The sequence below is a fragment of the Leucoraja erinacea genome, chromosome 16 (assembly GCF_028641065.1).
Source record: "Leucoraja erinacea ecotype New England chromosome 16, Leri_hhj_1, whole genome shotgun sequence".
In the NCBI taxonomy this organism is placed as follows: domain Eukaryota; kingdom Metazoa; phylum Chordata; class Chondrichthyes; order Rajiformes; family Rajidae; genus Leucoraja; species Leucoraja erinaceus.
The window spans coordinates 31,234,542-31,253,267 of NC_073392.1; the positions used below are offsets into that span (position 1 = coordinate 31,234,542).

At 46.3% G+C, this 18,726-nt stretch overlaps 1 long non-coding RNA gene across 1 annotated transcript in view; it reads right to left on the minus strand.

Annotated features, from left to right (window-relative positions):
* Positions 1-249: 249 nt before the first annotated feature.
* LOC129704746 (uncharacterized) overlaps positions 250-18,726 on the minus strand; it is a 28,946-nt gene continuing 10,469 nt past the window's right edge. Inside the window, exons 2-3 of the long non-coding RNA XR_008724769.1 lie at positions 1,312-1,401; positions 250-467 (exon numbers count right to left, since the gene is read on the minus strand). This is a non-coding gene — a long non-coding RNA (uncharacterized LOC129704746). The remainder of the gene's footprint in view (positions 468-1,311; positions 1,402-18,726) is intronic.

Consider the following 18,726-nt stretch of genomic DNA (forward strand, 5'->3'; position numbering starts at 1 on the left):
TCTTTTACCTGCGTTGCCAATAATTCATGCCAATTAAATGATGTGTTACTGGTTTTGAGAACCTTAATGGAATCCCATTGTAGATGGGTCAACTCAAGAGTCAAGAGTATTTTATTGTCATATATCCCTAACAGAGCTATGAAATTCCTACTTGCAGCAGCACAGCTGATATGTAAACATAATACTCTACATACATGCATACACATACATAAAACAAACAAAAAAACAAACAATAATAGTGCAAAAAAAACAAAACCATTGCTTCCAAGTCTATTTAGATCAGAGTTTATTTGGAGGTTGTAGTGTTTAATAGCCCGATGGCTGCAGGGAAAAAGCTGTTCCTGAACATGGACGCTGCAGTTTGCAGGCTCCTGTATCTTCTTCCCGATGGCAGGAGTGAAATGAGTGTGTGGCCAGGGTGGTGTGGGTCTCTGATGATGCTGGCTGCCGTTTTGAGGCAGCGACTCCTGTAGATGATGGGGAGGTCAGTGCCCGTGCTGGACTGGGCAGTGTTCACCACTTTTTTCTCCAGGTGGTTATTACTAAATAGTTCCATCTATTAAATTGTGAGCAATAGCAAAATCTCCTCTGTCACATTGCCGTTTCAAAGTAAGGAATGAGGATTTAAGGCGAATGCAAGCATAACGGATGATTAAACATGTTGACAGATAAAAGAAGAAACGAGAGATACATTTTGTGGCAACTTGCGTATTGCTTTGGTATCTGTGAATCTTCCAGTGCTTATTCTTACAGAGAGGCATTAAGCATGTTTGCTTTCTGTACGTTAACTACTTTCGTTTGACAAAATGACAGGATTGAGACTGGAGGGCAGGGATTAAAACGTGAGCGAGGTGAATGATGTGGCGCGCTATTGCATGGTAATAGACACGGGGAACTAAAGCAGTGTTTTGTGTTGGCTGCATTGACAAAATAAAAGATACAGTATTTATTAAAACATAAAGATAGAAGAATATGGGGTTACAAGTGCGGTTTGCAAAGGAATGGGGATTATGCCAGTCAGTCGGCGGTCCAATATGTGGATGGCTGGCGAGAACAAAGGGGGACTCAACATTGGGGTGGGTGAGGGGGTGGGGGGTGGGGGTAACGAAGATGGGATGAGTATTTTTGTAACTGTCGGCACCTTTGTGAAAACAAAGAATTTCACTACACCTTCATCATAATTGAAGTATCATCTTCAATTATGCATAGGAGCCTAGATCAAACTACTGGGAATTCACATCTGCAGTGTTTTTGCCTTCCTGATAAGGAGTCCGCGTTGTCTGCAGACATAATGCATCAAGATATACTTACAACAAGGAACTGCAGATGCTGGTTTATACCGAAGATAGTCACAAAGTAGTGGAGTAACTCAGCGGGTCAGGAGGCATCTCTGGAGAATATCTGGAATCAAGAGAAGCATTTTGACCAGAAACATCGCCCATCCTTTTTCTCCAGAGCAAGGGACTCAAGGAGAAACGCATTGCTGCCATCTGGAAAGAGAGAGCTCATAGCACTGAGCTCTCTGACAGGTTCCACAAGATCCCCGATCCACACTTGAGGACCATTCTCACCGCAGAGCAGTCTCAGAAGAAGCTCGCCCCTTACCCACCATTGATGAATGAGCCTGCTGCCTTGTCATTAACAATAATAATAATAATAATAATAATAATAATAATAATAATAATAATAATAATAATAATAATAATAATATCTTTTATTGTCATTACACGTCAGTGCAACGAGATTTAGTATGCAGCTTCCAACCATGTAAAAGAAAAGTAAAATAAATAAATAAGCTGTGTGACGTGACCATCCGAGGGAGACAGTCCAGGGGGGGTGGGGGGACACTCAGCAGGGCCGGTTCAGAGCCGCTATAGCTCTGGGAATAAAGCTGTTTCTGAGTCTGGAGGTTCGGGCGTAGAAGGCCTTGTAACGTCTGCCGGAGGGAAGTAGTTCGAACAGTCCGTTACAAGGGTGTGAGGAGTCTTTATGGATGCTGACGGCCTTCCTGAGGCACCGTGTGTGGTAGATTTGAGTCACTTGAGTCACTGCAATTCACCTGGCTCAGGATCCCATCTCATGTCATTGGGGCAGAATTAGGCCATCACCACGGTTGATCTACCTCTCCCTCTCAGCTCCACTCTCCTGCCTTCTACCCATTACCCTTGATATCCTTACTAATCAAGAACCTGTCAATCTCCGCCTTAAAAATGCCCTGTGACTTGGCGTCCACAGCCTTCTGTTGCAAATAAATTCCACAGATTCACCACCCTCTGCCTAAAGAAATGTCTCCTTATCTCCTTTCCAAATGCTGGGCACTTGGGTCCTAGACTCTGCCACTAGTGGAAACATCCATTCCACATCCACTCTATCTAGGCCCTTCACTATTCGGTAAGTTTCAATGAGGTACCCCCTCATCCTTCTAAACCTCCAGCGAGTACAGGCTCAGTGCCGTCAAACGCTAATCAAACGCTCCTGATAACTAGCGTGCTCTCTTGCTCCTGAGAGATTGATACATAAATTATACATAAGGTGTACAGAGTGTGTCCATCTCATGGGCATCGGTTATCTATCTATCTATATTACTAAAACTCTGTTCTTGACTGGTTTCGGCTTTCTGTGCTGCGGTTTCCGAGAGTACACCGCCACCTACGGCCGTCATTTTTGACCACCTCGCTCAGAGCCCCCCTCCGCCGCGTGTGTGCCGAGGATTTTTTTCCCGTCGATGAAAATTGACAAGAGATATTAATGTTTTTACAACATTCCCACTTCTCTCTGCTGCCCCTGCTGGAGGGAGAGGGAGCGACTATAAAACCTGGAAGTGGTGTGCCTCAATCAGTCTCTGCAAGTGGTGTGCCTCAATCAGAGCTTTGAATGACACTGACAAATGTCTACAGCACTGTGAGTACCGTTAATTTGGTTTGAAAATGAAAATATGGTTAGAGGTAAAAAAGCACTGCCTGCAAATAGTTGTTTGGGTTTGGGTTGAAGTAAAAAGACACTCTCTCCCCCCCCCCCCCCCCCCCCCTCCCCCCCCTCCTCCCCCCCCCTTCCTCCCTCTACTCTCCCCCCTCCCTCTCCTCTCTCCCCCCCCCCCCCTCCCCTCCCTCCTCTCCTCTCCCTATCCTCTCCCCCCTCTCCTCTCCTCCCCTCCTCTCCTCTCCCCCCCCCCCCCCTCTCCCCTCCCCCCCTCTCCTCTCCCCCTTTGTCTCCTCCCCTCTCTCTCTCCTCCCCCCCCCTCTCCTCCCCTCCTCCTCTCCTCCTCTCTCTTCCCCTCCCCTGTCCTCCCCTCTCCTCTCCTCTCCTCTCTCTCCCTCTCTCCTCCCCCCCCCTCCTCCCCCCCCCCCTCTCTCCCTCCCCCCCCCCCCCTCTCCCTCCCCCTCCCCCCCCCTCTCTCCTCCCCCCCCCTCCCTCCCTCTCCTCTCCCTCCTCTCCCTCCCCCCCCTCTCTCTCTCCCCCCCCCCCTCTCTCTCTCTCCCCCCCCCCCCCCCCCCCCTCTCTCTCCCTCCCCCCCCCCCTCTCTCTCCCCCTCCTCCCCCCCCCCCCCCTCTCTCACTCTCTCTCCTCCCTCTCTCCTCTCTCCCTCTCTCCCCCTCCCTCCCCTCTCCCTCCCACCTCCTCCCTCTCCCTCTCTCCTTCTCCCTCCCCTCTCCCTCTCCCTCTCCCCCTCCCTCTCCCTCTCCCTCTCCTCTCCCTCCCCCTCCCCCTCTCCCCCTCCCCCTGAACGGAAACCTCTGGAGACTTTGTGCCCCACCCAAGGTTTCCGTGCGGTTCCCAGAGGTTCCCGGAGGTTTTTGTCAGTCTCCCTACCTGCTTCCACTACCTGCAACCTCCGGCACCCACCTGCAACCTCTGGGAACCGCATAGAAACTTTGGATGGGGCACAAAGTCTCCAGAGGTTTCCGTTCAGGTTTCCTAAGTGGGACAGGGGCATTACTGCCTTACAGCGCCAGAGACCTGAGTTAAATCCATAGTAGGGGTACCTGTACTCAGATTGAAGTCGGGTCTCTGGCGCTGTAAGGCAGTAACTCTACTGCTGCACCACTGTGCCTCCTTAATGTTAAAGCCTTTTTAGAACTATTGATTATTTCAGTTATTAGACTTTTTGATGGATTGAAAGATACAACATGGAAACAGGCCCTTCGGCCCACCTAGTCCACACTGGTCAGTGATCATCCCGTTCACCATGTTCTATGTTATCCCACTTTCACATTCTCTCCGTACACACAAGGGGCAATTTACAGTGGCCATTTAACCTACAAACCCGCTAGTCTTTGGATTGTGTGAGAAAATTGGAGCAACCAGAGAAGACCTATGCGGTTACGGGGAAAACATGCAGCCTGTGAACGTACTTCATCAAAAATAGACTTTAGAGATGCAGCAAGGCAACAGGCCCTTCAGCCCACTGAGTCCAAGCCGACCAGCGATCAGGCACACACTAACACTAGGGACAAATTTACAACTTACCGAAGCTAATTAAGCTGCACGCCGGGTGACATCTTTCGACACCGGGGGGAGGAAAGCCCCCGGTGAGCACTCGGAGAAAGCCTACAGCCGCCCGTCGGGGCAGTGATGTACAAACTCCAGGAGCTCAGCACGTGGGTCTCTGGGCGGGTGAGTCGCCAGCAACTCGAACCGCTGTCTCCCCCTGCGGTCCCTATGTGGCGATGTATGTTCCACAGACACTGTAGAGAGCATGGGGACTCTGTTTAAAGCAAGCCTTCATTGATCAGCAGCAATGAAAACAGCTCAGCAATCTTCAGCAACAGCACCAGCAGCAGATTAGCTCATTTCCACACCTCCGGACCGGCCGTTCCGCCACGGTGAGGTGGCGACACATTGAGTCCCCGATCTCTTTTGACAATTCCGCTCCACCGTTGAAATACCTCAATTCATATGGATGTGTGGCCCGAGGCCAAAAGGTCGGGTCTCAGTGCAGGGAGAGATAGGAAAAAATTAGGCCATTCCCCCCACCCCACCCCCATTCCGCACACACACACCCCTCATAAAATTTCCCTCTCACTACATAAAAACTCCAGCCAAAAATAATAAAAACGCGGACAGGCTGCAGAGGCCGCTGCTGGCCAGAGCCGCGCCGCCCTACCGGAAGATAGTCAAAGACATGAAGTAGGAGCAAGAAAATGCCATTGATCCCTTGAAACCGACATTATCATTCAAGAACATTAAGGCTGATCTGTGTAGGAAAGAACTGCGGATGCTGTTTTAAACCGAAGGTAGACACAAAATGCTGAAGTAACTCAGCGGGACAGGCAGTATCTCTGGAGAGAAGGAACGGGTGGCAGACTGAAGAAGGGTCTCGACCGGAAACGTCACCCATTCCTTCCCTCCATAGATGCTGCTTGGCCCGCTGAGTTATTTCCAGCATTTTGTGTCTATCAAGGCTGATCTTCTACAAGGCACAATTTTCTGGCTATGTTTTTAGTCCCACCAAAAGTGCTGACATCTATTGATCTGTTTTGTGTGTATTTGATCAGTGAGCCCGCAGACCCGTCCAGGATAAAGAATCCCAAAGATTCATCACCATCTGAGAGAAGAGGTTTCACCTGCCAGGGATGGGTGGTTTGAGGCAGTTTCAATCGTGGCATTGAAGTGGCTTTTCGGCTGCTTTTTGACATGCACATACAGGGAATGGCATGATATGGATCGTGTGCAAGAGGATGAGATTAGTTTACCTTGCAGACATTGTGAGCTGAAGGCCCTATTCCTGTGCTGAACTGTTCTATCTTCCATGATCGCCTTTCAAACCGAAAAGGCTTTTTTGTTATTTTGAGAATGTGATCTTGATACTAGACTGAGAGGAAACATCCTCCCTGTATCTCCCCATTCAATCCCTCAAATAATTTGTTGTGTTTTAATAAGGTGACCTTTCTCCTAAATTCTCGAGCGGTGCTTCTAAAACTGGTGAATGGTTCACCCAAGGGCAAATTAAATTATTTTGGGGTGAATTAAACTAGCGGGGTGAATGAAGGGTGAATGACTTAATTTATTCAGATATTCACATATTTTTTTCCATACTTTTTCTAAAAGGCATTGCCATTAAAGTGGTTAGTAAGCTCTTATTGTTTTTAATGGCAGTGGAGCTGGAAATTTGATACGTTTTTTCTCTCTACCTATGGTTTTCTATTTCAAAGTAGCAGGATATTTCCCAAATTTGCTGTAATATAACCGTTTAGGGAAGACCATGGCTAGTTGAGCTAGTTTTACAAGAAAGAAACTGCAGTACTCAAAGCCCAAAAGGGTATAATGGGGCTGAAGCCCAGTGTTTAGACGTTGGAATATTTTTTATATTATTCTAATAGAATGATTTTCCAACTCCAGTGGTACTTTAAAAAAAAATTCACTAATTTTCTTTTGCATATTTTTAAGATGTTCAAAAAGTTGAATAAAATAAACACTTAAGAAATGAGTTAATTTATGTTTTTAGCTCATGTGACAAAATAAATAATATATAAAATTATACACAAGAGAGAATAAGGCAAAAATTTCCGAAAAACATAAGAAGAATTAACCATATAACCATATAACAATTACAGCACGGAAACAGGCCATCTCGGCCCTACAAGCCGTGCTGAACAAATTTTTTCCCCTTAGTCCCACCTGCCTGCACTCATACCATAACCCTCCATTCCCTTCTCATCCATATGCCTATCCAATTTATTTTTAAATGATACCAATGAACCTGCCTTCACCACTTCCACTGGGAACTCATTCCACACCGCTACCACTCTCTGCGTAAAGAAGTTCCCCCTCATATTACCCCTAAACTTCTGTCCCTTAATTCTGAAGTCATGTCCTCTTGTTTGAATCTTCCCTATTCTCAAAGGGAAAAGCTTGTCCACATCAACTCTGTCTATCCCTCTCATCATTTTAAAGACCTCTATCAGGTCCCCCCTTAACCTTCTGCGCTCCAGAGAATAAAGACCTAACTTATTCAACCTATCTCTGTAACTTAGTTGTTGAAACCCAGGCAACATTCTAGTAAATCTCCTCTGTACTCTCTCTCTATTTTGTTGACATCCTTCCTATAATTGGGCGACCAAAATTGTACACCATACTCCAGATTTGGTCTCACCAATGCCTTGTACAATTTTAACATTACATCCCAGCTTCTATACTCAGACAATTAGTCGAGGGTGAATGAAATTTTGTGATAAAGACTCATGGGTGAATGACACTGAAATTGTTTAAGACGCACTGCTCTAGAGCACTGGGGGAAATGGACTCAGTTGCTCAACGTAAGCCAGGGCCGCCATTCCAGGAGTAGAATTAGGCCGTAAGGCCAATTACTCGACTCCACCGTTCAATCATGGTAGATCTACCTTTTCCTCTCAACCTCATTCTCCTGCCTTCTCCCCATAACCCTCTGACAGATATTTGCTATGCTCCCTTCACAGAAAGTATACCTTTGAAGAGACAAGGAATGCAAAACCTTGCACAATAATATCTCACCTGGGCCACTTACAATAGTTTGCTCTTGAAGCTTGTTTTACCAATTTTCAATCATGGTTTTTTTCTACTCTTTAAGCCTCTGTCAACTAAATGAAACCTTGTACCAGGAATATCAACTCAATGGTCATGCTGAAACTCAAGCAAATCAATTTGCGACGAGCTTTGTGCAGGAAGGAACTGCAGCTGCTGGTTTATACCAAAGATAGACAAAAAATGCTGGAGTAACTCAGCTGGGACAGGCAGCATCTCTGGAGAAAAGGAATAGGTGAAGTTTCAGGTCATGCCCTTTCTTCAGACCAGCGAATAGTTTTGATTAAGAAGGAACCGCAGATGCTGGAAAATCGAAGGTATACAGAAATGCTGGAGAAACTATGCGGGGGCAGCAGCATCTATGGAGCGAAGGAAATGGGCAACGTTTCGGGCCAAAACCCTTCTTCTGACATGACAATAGTTTTGATTGTCATGTCATTGTCTAAGGACATTGTCTTAACATTTCGCCACATATCGCTACATTTCTCAGACTTGCACGCAAATTGACGTATTCTTAGTGCAAGCATCGAGGAAATATATGACTTTGGCAGATGTTCAAGGGGGTCACACTGGGCAATAAGGCAGTGCAATGCTTAACATATCACTTTGATTAATGGGATCATTAACTGTTAACATTTAAGGAGACTGTAGCATTGGCAACCTGTAACGGTGCCAAATTCCCTGAGCATGTGGCACTCCAGCCGTATGGCGTAACTTCCTTAGCTTGGCTGCACCTGCTCCATACTCATTACTTTTTTAACCCTTCAGTAGAAGCACCACTCCTCCTGCTTTCTGGCATGAGGGATGATCATTGACTCTGGCAGATGCCAGCTCTTGCTGGTTCTCACCCACGCGATGCACAATATATTAAAAATATATACACACACAGTTGTATAAAATCTTGAGAGGAATAGGCCAAGTAGAAGCACAGAGTCTCTTGCCCAGAGTAGGTGAATCGAGGACCAGAGTGCATAGGTTTAAGGTGAAGGGGATAAGATTTAATGGGAATCTGAGGGGTAACCTTTTCACACAAGGGTGATGGGGGTATGGAACATGCTGCCAGAGGAGGTAGTTGAGGCTGGGACTATCCCAATGTTTAAGAAACAGTTCGCAGGACCAAAAGCGAGCAGGTGCGACTAGTGTAGCTGGAACAGTATGGGTAAGTGGGGCCGAAGGGCCTGTTTCCACGTTGTATCGTTGTCCATTGCCTCACTCCTCGAGTGTACGTTTTCTCTGACTTCAAAAGCCGTTGCACAAAGGCCAAAGCCAAGCAGAATTAATGTGTATCTTGACAGATGCACACACAAAATGCTGGAGTAACTTAGCGGGTCAGGCAGCACCCTTGGAGAACATGGATAGGCAAAGCTTTGGATCAGAGACCCAACCCAGAACCTTACCTATCCATGTTCTCCAGGGATGCTGCGTGACCCGCAGAGTTACTCCATCATGGTGTGTCTATCTTTAGCACACACCAGCATCTGCAGTTCCTTGCTATAACCGTGTATCTGGATTGGTAATGATCTAGTAGACAATTTTGAGTTGCCATAGTTTAAAAGAGTATATTTCTCTTAACGCGTTAATCCGTAATAGGGAAGATATGTTGGAGAGGAAATGGTGGATGTATCTATAAGTCATTAATATAGTTAAATAGAGAGACATGGAAGTGGAACACAAAGTAGAGACCAGTATGGCACAGGCACAGGAACAGGAACTTCAGCCAACAATGTATGTACCAAACATGAAGCTGAGTTAAACTAATCTCCTCTGCCTGGTCATTGACCATTCTCCTACATTCCCAACATATTGATATGCCCATCTAAAAGCTTCTTAAGGGCCACTATCATATTTGCTTCTGCCACTACCCCTGGCAGCCCGTTCCAGGCACCTACCCACTCAGTGTGTAAAATAAAACTTGCCCGCACATCTTCTTTTAAACTTCGGCCCTCTCACCTTAGAGCTAGGCCCACAAGGGACAGTGAAAAGCTTTATTTGTTGTTGCATGCTATCCAGTCAGCGGAAAGACTGGCAGAGAGAGAGAGAGAGAGGTGCGAGAGGAGACAGGGGGGGGGGGGATGGAGGGGGGGGGGGAGGTGAGAGGAGGGGAGACAAGAGAGACTAAGACAGCAGGAAGATAGAGAGGGAGATGAGGAAGGAGGATGAGAGAGGGGAGACCTGGGGATAGAGAGGGGAGGGGGGGGGGGGGGGAGAGGGGAAAGATTGGGAAAGAGGGGAAAGGTCGGGAGAGAGTGTGGGGGAGAGAGAGTGGAGAGGTCAGGGGGGAGAGTGGAGAGGTCAGGGGTAGAGTGGTGAGGTCAGGGGGAGAGAGGGGAGATGGAGGGGAGGGAGAGGAGGAGGGAGAGGAGAATGGGGAGAGGAGGGGGGAGAGGTTGGGGAGGGATGGGATGGGTGAATAGCAGGCGTGTCTCCTGTAATGCTGCATCTATCTCCTGTGAAGGTGTGCTGTGATTTCAGTGTGGAGGGGATGGGTGAATCTTTTCAGCCAGTTGTGAACCTGTGGAATTCACTGAATGCATTCAAGAGAGTGAGATTTAGCTCTTAGGGCTAATGGAATCAAGGGATTATGGGGAAAAAGCAGGAACGGGTACTGATGGTGGTGCTGGCTCGAAGGGCCGAATGGCCTACTCCTGCACCTATTTTTCTATATTTTTTCTATGTTAATGTACGTTCACCCTTGGAAAATAAGTTTTGACTGTATACACTAACTAGCTGATAGTTTTATGTACTTCAATCAGGTCTATACACAACCTCCAGCGTTCTAGAGAAAGCAATCCAAGTTTGAGACGGAAGCTTCTAAATGAACAATGTTACAATGTGCTTACAATTTGTTTCTGTGACTCAGGGAGTACCTCGCAGCCTTGTGGGTTTAAGGCCTGTGCTAATCTTGGTCACAAATTCAATAATTACACTCTGGGATGGTGTTGCATAGTCAAGAGTCTGTCACATGAGGTTCTGCACTCAGCTGGGTGCGAATGATCCAATCATGTTGTTTAGAAGAAGCATTTGTCTTCCTGGGTGAATTTATCCTTCAATCAAAGACCTGTTGATTTGGTCGTTATCACTTTGCTACTTGCGAGAGTGTACACAATGTGCGCATTTCCTTCATCACAACTGTGAATGCAACTCAGAAGATCTTTTGGTTGTGAAAAAGATCCTCGTGACACCTTGAAGCCATTGAAGAGTATTTAAATGCAGACTGATTCCTGGGATGGCAGGACTTTCATATGAAGAAAGACTGGATACACTCAGCTTGAATTTAGAAGATTGAGGGGGGATCTTACAGAAACTTACAGAAACGTACAAAATTCTTAAGGGGTTGGACAGGCTAGATGCAGGAAGATTATTCCTGATGTTGGGGAAGTCCAGAACAAGGGGTTACAGTTTAAGGATAAGGGGGAAGTCCTTTAGGACCGAGATGAGAAAAACATTTTACACACAGAGAGTGGTGAATCTGTGGAATTCTCTGCCACAGAAGGTAGTTGAGGCCAGTTCATTGGCTATATTTAAGAGGGAGTTAGATGTAGCCCTTGTGGCTAAAGGGATCAGGGGGTATGGAGAAAAGGCAGGTACATGATACTGAGTTGGATGATCAGCCATGATCATATTGAATGGCGGTGCAGGCTGGAAGGGCCGAATTGCCTAATAGCCTGCACCTAATTTCTATGTTTCTATGTTCCCATGTTGCCAGCACTATCCTGCACACACTAGGGACAATTTGCAATTTACCAAAGCCAATTAACTTACAAACCTGTAAATCTTTGGAATGTGGGAGGAAACCAGAGCACCCTGGAGAAAACCCACGCGGGTCACGGGGGAGAACGTACAAACCCGTAGTTAGGATCGAACCCGGGTCTCTGGCGCTGTAAGGCTGCAACTCTACCGCTGTGTCCCCGTGAAATAAAATGCCTTCAAACACCCCAGCATATCATATGTTCTTTTAACCCTGTTAAAAGATAAATAATTGAAGCAAATGAAAAAAATATGTCTCCTATTAATTCTTCGGCACAATTCTTATAATTGTTCTATTTTTACCGTTTTTTTTCCTACCAGTTAAAGTTAAAGGACAGATGAACCTGGTTGTGTTTGAAATAGCTTGTAAATGGTTAGTAGCTTTGACTTTTGTTGCAGTGCTGATTTCTGGAAAACTGAGCCATTGTAAATGTAATCCAAGAAGGCTTGTTGCTACACGACGTGGTGAAAAAAATTGCAATTTTGGTCGACGTTTAACTTCAGGAGGTCCCAATTTCCAGCCAGCCTGAGCCTCGGGGCATCGGGTTACCTGTGTCAAAGTCAGCAGGATTTTGAGATCAGTTTGAGCACATTGGATAGTTTATGCCTCATTTTACAAAGCTACCAGTTCTCAGGAATATCACACTGTCCTTCCTAATTATATCTCGGAAAAAAAAAGAACTAAAATCGATACGGTGTACCGTGTGGAGCATTCACACAATGCCTTTCATTGTGTGCGCTCTGGACATAGGGTTTAGTTCACTGCTCCCAGGAACCACTCTCCCAACATTATTGTTCATTTCCACCCTGAACGTTGACCTGTTTAATCTTGCGGAGGAGAATTGCCGCAGTGATATGCCCGTTATCTTTTCCTCTTTCCTTTCCCACTCTGCACACTGATGATTAAATGTCACTTCATTAACACATTTCCAGTTCTCTCCAGTAGCTTAGTCTATTCACCAATGATCTAATCTTCATTCACCGCTTTCAAAACACATTTACTTGCTATTTGTGCGGCAGATGCCAATTCTCCTATTCTCTCCCTTGAGCACTATGCATCTTCCCAAAATGCTGAGGCTCCATCAGGCACTGGTCAGACTCGCATTTGGAATATTGTGAGCAGTTTTAGGGTGAATAATCTGATTAAGGATGTGCTTGCACTGGAGATGGTCCAGAGGAGGTTTACGAGAATGATCCCAGGGATGATTGGGTTAACATATGATGATAGATATCAGGCCGACAGATAGCACAATGGGCTAAGAGTTCGGCTGGCGACCGGAAGGTAGCCGGTTCAAATCCCGCTTGGAGTGCATACTGTCGTTGTGTCCTTGGGCAAGACACTTCACCCACCTTTGCCTGTAATGGAATGTTACGGCGGCAGGCGCGGGCACACCGCGACGCCCTGTGTCTCCCTTTCAAGGGAGATGCTAAAAATGCATTTCGTTGTCTCTGTACTGTACACTGACAATGACAATAAATTGAATCATTTCATCATTTTCATTTCATGAGCGTTTGACAGCACTGGGCCTGTACTCGCTGGAGATTAGAAGGATGAGGGGGTACCTCATTGAAACTTACTGAATAGTGAAAGGCCTGGATAGAATGGATGTGATGTTTCCACTAGTGGGAGAGTCTAGGACTAGAGTTTGTACCTTTGGAAAGGAGGTTTATTTAATCAGAGTGTGGTGAATCCGTGGGATTCATTAGCGCAAAAAGCTGTAGAGGCCGTCAATGTATATTTTTAAGGTGGAGATTGATGGATTCTTGATTAGTACAGGTGTCAAGGGTTACTGGAAGAAGGAAGGAGACTGAGGTTGAGAGGGAAAGATAGGTCAGCCATGATTGAATGGTGGAGTAGACTTGATGGGCCGAATGGCCTAATTCTACTCCTGCAACTTATAATGCACACATATTATCTGTGTGATGATCCACAGATAATATAGAATACACTTTAGACTTTGGAAATACAGCGTGGAAACAGGCCCTTCGGCCCACCAAGTCCTTGCCGACCAGCGACCACCACTACACAAGCACTATCCCACACACTTGGAACAATTTACAATTTACAGAAGCCAATTAACCTATAGCTTGTATATCTTTGGAGTGTGGGAGGAAACCGGAGCACTCGGGGGAAAACCCAAACAGTCACGGGGAGAATATACAAACTGTGTACAGACAGCACCTGTAGAGAGGATCAAACACAGGTCTCTGGTGCTGTAAGGCAGCAGCTTTACCACTGCATCACCCGAAACAAAAAGACAATAAATAACTACAATAACTACAATACTGGTACAAAATCCCAAAGTTGTTAGTGCAGTCTATAGAAGGACACAAAGTGCTGGAGTAACTCAGCGGGTCGGGCAGCATCTCTGGAGAACATGGATAGGTGATGTTTCACAGAGTGCTGTAGTAACTCAGTGGGTCAGGCAGCATCTGTGGAGAACATGGATGGGGATTGGGTCTTTGTGTCCTTTTGTGTATCAACCAGTATCTGTTTAGCACGGGTGCACGGGTGATCGCTGGACGGCGTGGCCTCGACAGGCAGAAGTGTCTGTTTCCACTTTGTATCTCTCAACTAAACTAAGAAGGATTCTCTCTCACAGCCTCTTTCCCTTTCAATGCGGCTGGGAGGAATGGCTCACTGTGTTGCTCATTCTGCCGATTTGAAGGCCTGCAAATGAGTGGAACTGAAGAAGCTTTGGTGAGTAATAGAGTGGCCCGCGGGGTATCTGGTTGCAGAGAAAATTAAGTGAGCCTGGCGTTTATTGTAAAGTCGTTTGTGCAGGAGAAGGGTCACCAGTTTGCAGTTCATTGTATGTCTACAGCCTTGTAGCTGGACAAAACAGATTTATCTCCGGTGAATTTCTGCACCTGTCTTTTCAGCTTGCACTTCCCCCCACCCTCTCTTCCCGAGTGGCTCAGGTGGCACAAAGCTCTCTCTGAGTTTAGACTTCAGACATTGGAGATACGGTGCGGAAATGGGCCCTTTGGCCCAATTAGTCCACGGTGATCGCCGATCACCCCATACACTAGCACTATCCTACACACTAGGGACAGTTTACACCTTACAGAAGCCAATTAACCTACAAACCTGCCGCCTTTGGAGTGTGGGAGGAAACCGGGAAACCCGGAGAAAACCCACACGGTCACAGGGAGAATGTAGACAAACTCCGTACAGACAGAACCTGTAGTCTGGATCGAAGCGAGGTCTCTGACGCTGTAAGACAGCAACTCTACCGCTGAGCCACTGTGCTCCTCCAGCATTGAGCAGAAGTACCAAGTGACATTTATATTGGAAAGCGTGCGGTCAAGGAACGAGTGTTCACGTCGCGGCCCTGTTTCCACCAATCTTTCCACCACCACGCACAAGAAGCAACAGGACAGACGCCATTGTATGCAGATGCTGAGAAGTGTGTTCAGCTCTGGCTCAACAACTAATCTTGTGTGTGGACTCGATAAGAAAAAGAATTGGAAAGAGTAAGGTTGCAATGGATGTTTTTTGTACCTTGTTTTATTCATAGCATGGGGGTGAGATTGTGTATTTTTTTTCTCCTGGGTTAAGGTACGGTTGACGGTGTCGCTATCACAGGCTCACTGTGCCTTTATTTAATGAGGAGAAAGTTGCTTGTCCAGACACTGGAGACATCCCTTGGCTGTGTACCAAGCTGAGCAGCTGTCTGCAATAGTTGGCATGCTCCAGGAACACTCCGGTTCTATGAAGAGGCGGGGGGAGCTTTGTTTGAGAGTACAACTCATGCTGAGGCAAATATTTTATTCTTATGCTTCAAGGTCCTTTGCTGCGGGCTTAACAAGAGATGAAATAGGAGCAGGAGCTGGCAATTCAACCCTCTGAACCTTCTCCGCCAATCATTAGAATCGTGGCTGATCTTTCACCACAGCGTTTTTGCTCCTCTGTTATCTGTAAGCCTGGATTCCCGTCATAGAGTCATGGTCATAGAGTGATACAGTGTGGAAACGGGCCATTCAGCCCAGCTTGCCCACACCAACCAACATGTCCCATCTACACCAGTCCCACCTGCCCATATCCCTCTAAACCTAATGTGTGTAGGAGGGAACTGCAGATGCTGGTTTAAATCGAAGATAGACACAAAATGCTGGAGTAACTCAGCGGGACAGCCAGCATCTCTGGAGAGAAGAAATGGGTGACGTTTCAGGTCGAGACGTCACCCAGGCGCAGTGGTAGAGTTGCTGCCTTACAGCGCCAGAGATTCTGACCTCGGTTGCTACCTGTTTGGAGCTTGTACGTTCTCCCCGTGACCACGTGGGTTTGCTCCGGGTGCTCTGGTTTCCTCCCACACTCTTGACCCGAAACGTCACCCATTCCTTCTCTCCGGAGATGCTGCCTGTCCCGCTGAGTTACAACAGCATTTTGTGTCAATTCCCTCTAAACCTATCCTATCTATGTTCATCTCTAAATAATTCTTAAACGTTGCGATAGTACCTGCCTCAACTACCTCCTCAGGCAGCTCATTCCATACAACCACCACCCTTTGTGTAATAAAAGTTGCCCTTCAGGTTCCTATTAAATCTTTCCCTCCTCACCTTAAACCTATGTACTCTCGTTCTCGATTCCCCTACTTTGAGAAAAAGGCTCTGTGCATTTACCCTATCTATTCTGTGCATAGGTGACTTTGTGCTTTTACCCAATCTATTCTGCTCGTGATCTTGTACGCCTATATAAGATCGCCCCCTCATTCTCTCTGTGCTCCAAAGATGAGTCCTGGCCCACGCAACCTCTCCCTATTGCTCAGGCCCTTGAGTCTTGGCAACATCCTCATGACTCTTTACTGCACCCTAACCGGTCTAATAACATCTTGTCCATTTGAGCAACAGACTTGCCCAATTATCTTCCAAGCTGCAGATGTTCGTCACACTCCATGCCAGGATACCCTCTTGGTGACACGGAGGCGCAGTGGTACAGTTGCTGCCTTACAGCGCCAGAGATCCTGACCTCGGTTGCTACCTGTACGGAGCTTGTACGTTCTCCCCGTGACCACGTGGGTTTGCTCCGGGTGCTCTGGTTTCCTCCCACACTCTGTAGACATATACGCTTACAGGCAAATTGGCTTGGAAAAAATTGTCCCTAGTGCAGGCTAGTGTTAGTGTATGGGGATCGCTGGTCAGCATGGACTTGGTGGGCCAAAGGGCCTGTTTCCATGCTGTATCTCTAATTTGAACTAAAAGAAACAAAGAATTGCCGATGCACACAAGAATGCAGAGAACTATATTCTGCATCTCCCCCTTTGCTCTATTTATTGTACTTGAGTTTGACGATTGTATTCACGTATAGGACTGAATTTGGATTTCTCCACAGGAAGTATGAATGTACTCAGTGACACGTGCTATGCTGAATCAGGCAAGATTTGATGTGATGCTTCTATTCCCCTCATGATTTTGTACACTTCTACACGATCATGTACACCTCCACAAGATTAGATCAATAGATAGAACAAAGAGAAGGATAATGCAGAATATCGTTCTCCACACTGTAGCGTATCAGGTCCATAGACAAAGTCCAATGTCTACGATAATGTAGGTGAATTGGACAGTATCTAGCTTATGGAATGGCCGTCAGAAGCGTTATAGCAGAGGGAAATAAATTGTTCCTGAATCTGGTGGTGTGTACTTTCTGTACCTTCTGGATGGGAGCAGGAAGATGGACAAATGACTGAGGTGGGACAAGTCTTTGATTATGTTGGCTGTTGTTTTGAGGCAATGTAATGTGCGGATGGAGTCAATGGTTGGAAATCTGGTCTATATGATGAGCTGGGCTACATCTACAACTCTCTGCAACCTCTTGTGGTCTCGGACAGCGATGTTCCCCAAACCAAACTGTGACGCAATCTGACCGTGTGCGTTCCAGGGACGGTGCTTTTCGGGGCGAAACCACTTCCTTTTGTTATCCACGGTACGGCACCGAACCTCTACGCCTCACCGAAAGCCCATGGTGACACGTTGGTAACTCCCCATCATTGACCCACACCCTCTTTGACTGAGAGTGGAATTCTACCACGGATGAATGAAGTCGCCACGACATTCCTGAAAAAACAAGGAGAACAACGCACTGAAATCCCCATGAGACACAACATAAAGGGACTCTTCTGACTTCAATGTTTTGATTGCAGCATCTGATGGACATATTCCAATGGTCAAAATATTTTTACACTCACTCTTCCTTGCTCCATCATTTTTTGCAGCCTTTTTATTTCAGTCACATCAGTGAAATAGTTGCAATTTCAGTCCCACTGATCATCCTGCAACTACAGTTGTGTGGGGCCTTTCAGAGGGAGTTTACACTGGGGCAATGGGATGTGCTGGGAGACTCACTCATTGAAGATCTCATTGTTCTTCCCCATTGCCTCAGTAATCTCCTTCAACCCCGTAGTTTTGTCTCAGCTTGTCCGTAAGACCCATGATAATTTAATTTAATTTAGTTTAGTTTAGTTTAGTTTAGAGATACAGCATGGAAACAGTCCCTTCGGCCCAATGAGTCCATGCCGACCAGCAATCACCCATACACTAACACTATCCTGCACACTAGAGACAATTTACAGAAGCCCATTAATCTACAAACCTGAAAATAGACACGAAAAGCTGGAGTAACTCAGCGGGTCAGAGAGCATATCTGGAGAAAAGGAATAGGTGATGTTTCAGGTCAAGACCCTCAGAACCATCACCTATTCCTTTTCTTCAGAGATGCTGTCTGACCTGCTGAGTTACTCCAGCTCTTTGTGTCTATCTTCGGTTTAAACCAGCATCTGGAGTTCTTTCTTACACATTTAACCCTCAAACCTGCACGTCTTTGGAATGTGAGTGGAGACCGGAACACCCGGAGAAAACCCACGCGGTCACAGGGAGAACGGACAAACTTCACCCAGATAGCCTGTACTCCAGGATGCTGCCTGACCCATTGAGTTACTCCAGCATTTTGTATTATTCCTTTCATTTGAATTGCATTTGTATTCAAAGATTGTGACCTCTGTCTGTCCGGGGGCGAGTGGGAAAAGATGATGAAATGGATGCTTGAGAGTCAGAGGTGAGTCAGAGGTAAAGACAGTTTAAAAGGTGTGCCACAAGCCAGCCCTAGTCTCAGTCCCTACGTGGAGCTTGGAGAAGCAGCAAGCAGAGGCAGAGAGAGTCTTGAAAGTCCGTGAGAAAGAAGGTGCGTCACAAGGAAAGACTGTTTAAAACTGAGGAATTTAATTCGCAAATTGGTAAATTGGCGAATTAGGCAATTAGGCACCTGCAGACAGATGGAGTTAAAGGGGAAGTGAGTATATGAAAAGTTACAAAAGATTCTCGAATTAATGGGAAGGATTGGATGAAATGCTATACTCTGAAATGTACGAACATATCTCGAACGATGTTTTTTATTTTAATACATTTTTCCATTCTTCTTTAACTATCTCTTTCCCTTTTTTTTTTTTTTTTTTTTGTTTTTGTTTTTGTTTTTTTTTT